Source organism: Cupressus sempervirens, chromosome 3 (assembly GCF_028749045.1).
Source record: "Cupressus sempervirens isolate cs-2001-9-10 chromosome 3, ASM2874904v1, whole genome shotgun sequence".
Taxonomy (NCBI): Eukaryota; Viridiplantae; Streptophyta; class Pinopsida; order Cupressales; family Cupressaceae; genus Cupressus; species Cupressus sempervirens.
This window is the reverse complement of record NC_143120.1, coordinates 290,191,968-290,200,699: the sequence shown is the minus strand read 5'-3', so window position 1 is coordinate 290,200,699 and position 8,732 is coordinate 290,191,968. Positions and strand designations below refer to the sequence as shown.

General features: G+C 35.3%; 1 pseudogene across 1 annotated transcript; it reads left to right on the top strand.

The window, feature by feature from the left end:
* The first annotated feature begins 4,781 nt into the window (after positions 1–4,781).
* LOC149566103 (disease resistance protein RUN1-like) lies at positions 4,782–8,441 on the top strand (annotated as a pseudogene). Its single transcript, XR_016362118.1, has 5 exons — positions 4,782–5,382; positions 5,517–6,568; positions 6,694–6,947; positions 7,046–7,729; positions 7,913–8,441. The product of XR_016362118.1 is annotated as a disease resistance protein RUN1-like (transcript).
* The last annotated feature ends 291 nt before the right edge of the window (positions 8,442–8,732 follow it).

Below are 8,732 nucleotides of genomic sequence, written 5' to 3'. Positions count from 1 at the left end.
ACTCATATCTACACCAAAAGTCCTTTACTTTCATACCTTTTTCAAGTATTTCTTTCCTAAACATTGTATTCCTTAAGTGCATGTAATAAGTGACTATATGTGGATAGTCAATGATATTCTTCCTTCTCCATTTTTGAGCCTCTCATGGATCAGTAGGTGGTGTACCAGGCATTAGTGCATGTAAATCAGGCCATTGCATATTGGCTACACTTAATGTAAAGAAAATCGTAGGTGTGCCAAGCTGGTCAAGCAAGTCAGTTAATTCTGCTTTATTTTTTGCCCAATATGACCTTGTTCCTCTTAGACTTGTTTTGAACCACATTAGCCTATCTGCGAGATTATTAGATGGCATATTCTCCATATGTTTACGCAATTCATTAATAGTAATTGGCATTTCATGAAAGCTCCTTTTTACAAAAATAGATGCTGAACTTTGCGCGCGATGTCTCATTACCATGTTCTGTGCAAAATACCTAAACTGTGGATGTTTTCCAAAGAGGTGATCCCTGTATTTGATCAAATGGTTTACAAATTCATGCAAGTATACTCATTTCATTCTAGGCTCTAACCAATCACAACTTCCATCTGGAAATAATGTTGGGAAAGCCATATCCAACAACCCAGATGTAACATACTCATTGATAGGTGATGCACCTATAGATGGCCACTCAATTAAAGCAGAGGGAATGACATCAGGATTATTAACCCATGCATGAATTAATTCCATTTACGTTTGAGCATTAGGTGGCCTTGAAGCCATAGAGTTTGTGTGCTCAATTATATTACCTTCATCTATCTCCATGAGAGGACCTAGGAATACAACTTCATTTGCATCTGAATCAAACTCCATGTGCACCGTCTTTAATCTATGAAAAATATTCTCATCCATATTTGTAGGCAAGTCATTAAGAGCACTTTCACCTATCCTGACATCTGCATAGAATTTATCGTTTTCAACTTTGTATTTCAATGCTGTATAAACACAATCCCTGTTCACAGTAAAGTTATATTGTGTACCACGTTGATCCCTTCTTCGAACAATAATGATTGGTAAATGATCAATTGTGTGTGGCAAGACTTTTGATAGTTGTTCAACATGCTGGAGAAAACTAATGGTATGTCCTTTATACTTATACTGACCACTAGTTGCATGTGTAACTTGCAATATAGGGTTTACACATGCAATCAACATCTCTTCAACCTGAGTTAAATTTGCAAGCTTTGGTGGTTGACATCCAAGATCCATATTATTTGCAGATGAAAACCTATGAATTCCTGTCTCTTGACGACACCTATTGCATATTGGACCCTCACTGTTGCGATATACTTTCATTCCTACATATGACTTGTGACAAACATAACACATATTTGGTGTTTTCAAACTATCTATCTAATATCTAAACTGCATTTGGAATCTTCTAAATTTGGACTGAAGCATACCATTTGGGTTGGGCATGTTTTCTGTATCATTTTGAAGCGTACCATTTGGGTTGGTCATGTTTTGTCTATCATTTTGCAACTCTAAATCAACATGTATGTGACTTCCATGTTGTGGTGTTTCTGGTACACGTTCTATGGATGGTGAGTGTCCATTCTCAATATTTAGTTGATTATTTGTATTTGGAGGATGGTCATATATGTGGCTTGGTTCTGCTTGAGGATGTTGAACTTGGTAGCTTTGTGAATTTTCAGGAAGGACCCTCTCAGAAGTACATCGACGATGGTTTCTATCTACATTTTTTAGATCTCAATTTTTAGTTTCCAGTTGTTCAACTGTTATTTCTGCACTTCTTCTGGCATATCTTCGCCTGCGCCCTTGATTTTCTATTACTCTTTGTTGTTCTCTTTCAAGTTCTGTTTGTTGTTGTTGTTGACGTCTACGATACTCTCTTTGATATTGTCTTTGGTATTCTCTCCTTTCCTCCTCCGTCTCAAAATTCAACCTAGGTCTCACCATAGCTAGTAGGAAAAAAACATTAATGAAGTAACATTTATTTATATATACATGAGAAATATTTAACCAATAAATATTATTAAATTTATCTATGCATAAAAATTATATTGTAATGTTGGAAAATGGCGGCATTGCCTTCCACATTTCAAACATTAAAATTATTTATGGATAAAAATTACATTCTAATATTCTATGAAAAAATTAGATTATAATGTTTGAAAATGGCGGCATTGCCTTCCACATTTCAAACATTAAACTAATTTATGAATAAAATATATTTGAATAAAAGAATTAGCAATATAATATAAGAAAAATGATGGGAGTGCCTTCCACTTTTGAAACATTATTTATGGATTAAAAATTACATTGTAATATTGTACGAAAAAATTGCATTATAATATTCTACAAAAAATTACATTTTAATGTTTGAAAATGGCAGCATTGCCTTCCACATTTCCAACATTAAACTAATTTATGCATAAAATATATTTGAATAAAAGAGTTAAATAGAATTAATATGTAAATAGTAATGTAAATGAAAATACTATTGTAAATCTAAATATTATTGAAAATCTAAATAGTACTGTAAACAAAAGGACTATTATAAATGAAAATAATACATCCATTAACCGAGTGTTACACAATCTGTCGTAAAACAATTTTCTTATTGATTTATGCTTTAGCTCTCTTCTAATCTTGATGATGGATTGCAAAGTATATGAATTATATTATAGGATGAACACATTAAATATTAAAAGACATCTCTTTATTATTTTTTATTGTTGACTTACATATGATAGTGAAGTTCTAAATTTTTTGGCAATTAGGGATTTTAGAACTTAGATTTTTTTAGGACTCCGCATGAGCTTTTTCCTTATGCAATATTTTACATTTGAATGTCTAAATGAATACGTAACAAAGGAGGTTGTGTCAAATGTTGCTCTATCAATGTCTTGTTCCTTTAAAAAAAGCAAATAGGATATAGATCAGATCACTGAGATTATCTATAATGGATAGATATACTCACTAACTTCCTTTTTAATCTATTTCTTCCCATCATACACATCTACATGTATACTTAAATGAAGATATTATAAATTTATGCAATTAACCAAATTTACATTAATAAAAATATTACTTCTTTAATTGTTAATTATCATTTAAAAATGATAAAATGTGTTTTAAATCATCTATTTTTATTCCACCCTACAATAAAATTATATATAAAATAATTTGAATAATAACTTTCGTTTAGACAAATTATTATGATTAAAAACAATTCAAAAAACTATTTTGAATATAATACTAAAATAAAACAAAAAAACAAATATTAAAACTGTTTTTTCTCGCCTTTTTGGGAGCAGTTTAAGAAATCGATAATGCTGGTAATAATACATTTCAGAAACCTACAACCTTTCATGAAAATAAATTCGCTTCAATAAGAAGAAACACCGTAAACAATTAGAAGATTTTTAAAGTAGTTATAATTTGTGCTAATCACAGCGGAAAAAATGACGATTGTATTTGAAGGGAAATGGCTAAAATTTTAAATAATCCTTTTTAGGATAATATCAATCATAGTAAAGCTTTGTTCAGCGAAAGCAAGACAACCAGAATTTGGAGCAGATTTAGCTATTCTACAAAATCATATGAAAAAGAAAGGGATTGTTTGAAAATGCATTGAAGTTTGACACAGTGACTATTCTCAATGAACGGGAAAAGGTTTTACCGAGTATATTTGTTAAATTGTACGAAGTCTTGAGATCTGACTCTTAAACTATAGCTAAACCAAAGGCTAAATGAATACAAAGTCCATACATAGACGATGGAGCCATAAAATTAACTATCCCTGGTTACGAAGAAAAAAATCAAGACGAAGTGGTTATTGAAACTTTCTATGGAGCTGGAAATATACAGATTGAAAGAGAAGTTTGTGCCAAGAAACATTATCACAAAAATGAAACAGAAGGAAACATAATAAAATTAACAATGCCAAGACTCGACAATACCTAAGTCAATGCTATGCAATCGAATTGGCTGTATCTTAAACTCTAGATGCGAATTGGCTATATCCTAAACTCCAAACGCGTTTTTTAGATCTCCACGGGAAGCAGTGGATTATGGCAGAGCAGAAGTCGGATCTGCAACATATTTAAAGTATTGGAATGACTTTACGGCTTCCTGCTGTTAGAAGATTGTAAATCGATTTGCATTCCATCGGTTGGAAAGACAAAATGAAAACGTCAATCGAAATGAAACGCAAATGCATGTTTAAAAGTAACAGCTTCCATTTCTTTTTTGTTGACGGAGAATCCATTTTGGCATATTCCTCTGCTGAGATGTGTGCTGTGATTGTATAGAACGCCTCTCGGACGTAATAACATAGATGCTTTGCATGTATATTTCAGTACAGGCAGCGTGTTGTTTTCGTCTCCCATGTCGCTTTTTGCGTCAGGATAATATGCAAGCTTAATTAGATAAATAGAGTGCCGAGTGCCCCACTTCCCACAGTCGTTGGTTGCCCCACACCAGCGTAATAATCTGACAACATCCCACGCCTGCCTCGAAAAGGTTTAATAGTGGACAGAATCAAATTTCATAAACCCCACCTCGTCTGGTTTTTAAGGACTTCAACTCAATTCCAACTTTGTTTTGTGCTTTGGGCTACTTTTATCTTTATTCTCGTTACTTTATTATTTTCTCTTTCTTCCTCATTTCAAAGATGGGTCCCCCAGCGGATGGAATTTTTTCCCTGACCCACCTTTTCCTCGTGGCATACACCATCCTGTTTCCCGACTTTGTCTATTCTTTTCTCACTTCATCTCCTATTTTCTTCATTTTTGCTTGCCGCCTCCAACAATTTTAACAAAACTCCAGTCCAGTCTGCTTTAGAGAGTTTTATAGCTTGGCAATTCTAGTTCTGTACTCATGGCTTCCTCCTTCACGTCTGCTCAAGCAAGATCAATTGTTTTTCCAAAGCTATATGATGTGTTCATCAGTCATCGAGGCCCTGATGTTAAAGAAACCCTTGCCAAACAAATTTATGACCTTCTTCAGGCAAGAGGATGCAAGGCATTTCTAGACCGTAAAGAGATTGAAGGCGGAGATTCTCTTACGTCTGCCATTCATAATGCCATCTGCTCTTCTCGTGTGCAAATTGCCATTTTCTCCAAAAGATATGCAGAGTCCTCCTGGTGTCTAGACGAGTTGCTTCTTATGCTACATCATACTGATGCCCTCTTTATTCCTGTTTTCTACGGTGTCCAGCCATGGGAGCTTCGTTACATGGAGAACAGCAAGTCTCAGTATTCTGCGGCATTTGAAAATTATGAAAGGAAATGCAGGCATCTTGATAAGTTGGACGGCTGGAAAAAGGCACTTGCATCTGCTGCAGAAATCTCTGGATACGAACGTAGCCAGCATCAAGAGTAAAATTACTACCATTTGCTTTGGATTAACTCCAATTCATCATGTTTTGCCTTAAGTTTTTCTCTAGTACATGACATTCATTTTTTCCTTTGTAGAATGATTTTCTAAAGAGATTGTCGGTTTTGGATTTCAGCGATTTGTGTGAAAAGATTGTTTCTCGTGTGGTACAAGTAGTGGAAGAAAAGGAAAAGAATATACCCTTGTATGTTGCCAAATATCCTGTTGGACTTGACGAGCTCGTCCAAGATTTTGAGAGATGTTGTCCAGAGACAACGGGGGTGGTGGGGATTTTAGGACTTGGGGGCTCTGGCAAGACCACTCTGGCTAAAGAATTGTTTAACAAGAAGCGTTCAGGCTACCATACATCTTGTTTTCTCTCCGGCGTGAGAGAATCACATGTCAAAGGTGAATTGCACAGCTTGCAAAGTCAGCTCTTGAAAGATCCTTTTAGCAGAGATGAAGAGATTAGAAGTGTGCACCATGGAATCGGAAAGCTGAAGGATCATTTGAGAAGGGCAACATTTGCATTGCCTAATAGTCTTAGATGATATTGATCATCAAGACCAGTTAGATGCCCTGTTGCCTGAAGACTTGATGGGTTGTGGTAGCCTGGTAATTATTACAACTCGTGACCAGAGTGTGTTAAGGGGCGTAGGTATCCGTTATAAGATGAAGGTAATGGATCGAAATCATGCAAGAGATCTCTTCTGTAGCCATGCTTTCCGCGGAAGTGATCTACCCAGTGCTTATCAGAACTTGGTTGAAAGCTTTGTGGATCTCTGTGGAGATCTGCCCCTCTCACTCATAGTTTTGGGTGCACATGTTTATGATAGGGATGCGTATTATTGGAATCTAGAATTGGAAAAGGTGAAGAAAATCCAGCCCGAGCATATATTGAAAAGACTCAAAATTAGCATTGATGGTCTGGACAAAGAGGAGAAACAGATATTTATAGACATGGCTTGTCTTTTTAATAAGAAGATATATGATTTTAAGGCAATAACAATCTGGAAGGCGTCCGGTTGGAGTGCTGAGCATGCAATTAAAACCTTGCAAGATAAATGCCTAATTGAAAGGACTGGGTGCAAATTTGAAATGCACGATCATCTCTGTGACCTAGGTAGACAAATGGCAGAGGAGTTAGGTCCTTCTCGACTGTGGCAACCAGAATTTCTGAGATCTATGGTGTGCTTCTTTCTTGTTTAGGTTTTTGAAGTTAAAGTTATAGAAGCTCTCAAGAAAAATTTCCAATTTTTGTGTTTTTTACAAAAAATTCAGCCAGTCACACTTAACCCAGATCCTTTATGTAGGAAGCAGAAGGATTTAAGCAAATCTTGGCAGAAACAAAGGGCAGGTGTTTCCATTCATTCCGAGATTCGACCCTCAGAAGAAAAATTACTTATTTTATAGCTGAGACCGATCTCCTGTGGCTTGAAATTGACAAAGGTGGTGACAAATTATGCATTCCTTCATGGATTCCTCTACAGAAATTGCACTTTTTAAGTGTTTCAAAAGGGAGAAATTATGGAGTAGTTTTCGGCAACAGTTGCACACCAATGCCCAGGTATTTTGCAATTTTTGTAGCAAATTAAGTCTCCTTTGAAAATACTTGTATTAACTACTTAGACCCAATTCATTTTTTAGTGCAATTGTCAATGACAGGGCAGTTTTGAGTTGAGAGAACTATGGATTGGGGAATCTCCCTCTTTGCAAAAGCTTCCAAATTTAATAGAAATGTGCAGTTGTTTGGAAAAAATAGACATACGGTCATCCCTAGAGAAGACAGATACAACATCCTTGGTGCAATCACTAAAACAGCTTGGGAATCTTAGATCATTGCTTCTGGGGTTTACGAGGAGTGGCTTCTTCACAGGGAATTTGGATCTGAGCAAAGGTAGAAATTCTTCTACAAGCAGCCGCATGGATAGCCTTGAGACCATAACGCTTTGGAGACTTCAAAATGTCAACAAGTTGGTAATTAGTGGAGAGATGTGTCCAAGACTTCAAACACTGGAAGTTAAAGCGATAAATAATCTAAAAGAAATAGAGTTAAAGAAGCTAGAGAGGCTCAATACTCTTATTGTTGAGGAATGTTGGAAATTGAAAACAATATCAGGGCTCTCTTCTCTAACAGGGCTCCAAGTGTTCAAAGTAGAGAAATGTGCAGGTTTGAGATCGTTGCCGCCACTTGCACGTCTATGTCATCTAGAGGAAATCACAATTATTAAACGTGCAAAGCTGCAAAACGTAGAAGGTTTGGAAGAGCTGCCAGGATTGAAAAGTCTAATAATTGAAGTGCCTGATGATGGATATGCATGGGCGCTCAATTATATTCGTGGACTGAGGGTAACACTACTTTTTCACTATGCATTAGTGGAAAGCTAGTTTATTGTGAATAATAATTTTAGCATTTGTTTTGGAGAGGGTAAACGAATGTTACACTTTCTAAGTCAAGTTTTGTTTCCCTTTAAGATTTTTATTAAATATTTATTATCCTCTCTCTTTACACTAACATCTTAAATGTTTCAGAGGGTGCCGGTAAAGAAAATCATTTTGATACAGAAGGCAATAGAAGAAGCATCTTCAAAATTGAATGCAAGTTTGTTTTCTGAAGTGGTAGACACCCAAGCAGTTTTTGAGATTGAGAAAGGAGAGCATACGCTAAAGATGAAAAGCTCATTGAGTGCAATCACCATATATTCTTTTCTTGTAAGATCAAAGCTTTATGGTCATATGACATTGGAATCTAGAGTCAAGTATTGGATCCCACATCAAAATGATCGGTTAATTACAGTTTTACTTACCCAGCATGATAGTGAAGGTAGCCTACAAAAGACAACAATAAATAAAGGGTTTAAGGCTACAATGAAAGTTGGGGAAGAAGCGAAAGCTTTAATTGTATTGCAAAGAATTGTTGATCAATTATACACACACAAAACGGTATCCAAGTTGGGATCATATGACATGGTAAAGAGGAAAAGAAAGCAACATCAAGAAGTGTGATCAATTTGTTTGAATATTTGTAATTGAAAAGCTAATCATCTTTGTTTCAAGTTTATTTTCTCATTTTTAAAATTTTCTGTATGAAATTCTTGTCTCTGTTTCTAATGTTTTCTTAATTAATCACTCTTTGATGGGATCTTTGAAATCAATAGTAGCTATTTATTTTATTTTGGCAAGAGTTGTCCTACACCAAGGATTTCTAATGCAAAAAAAAATTAAAGCAAGATTGAGATGAGCAATTTAACTAGCTGGAGCAGCTAAAGGAAAAGACCAATCCTCCTTGTTTTTAAAACTATCTGTACTTTTTCGCTGAGACAGCTGCTAATAACTTACATTGCTATATTGT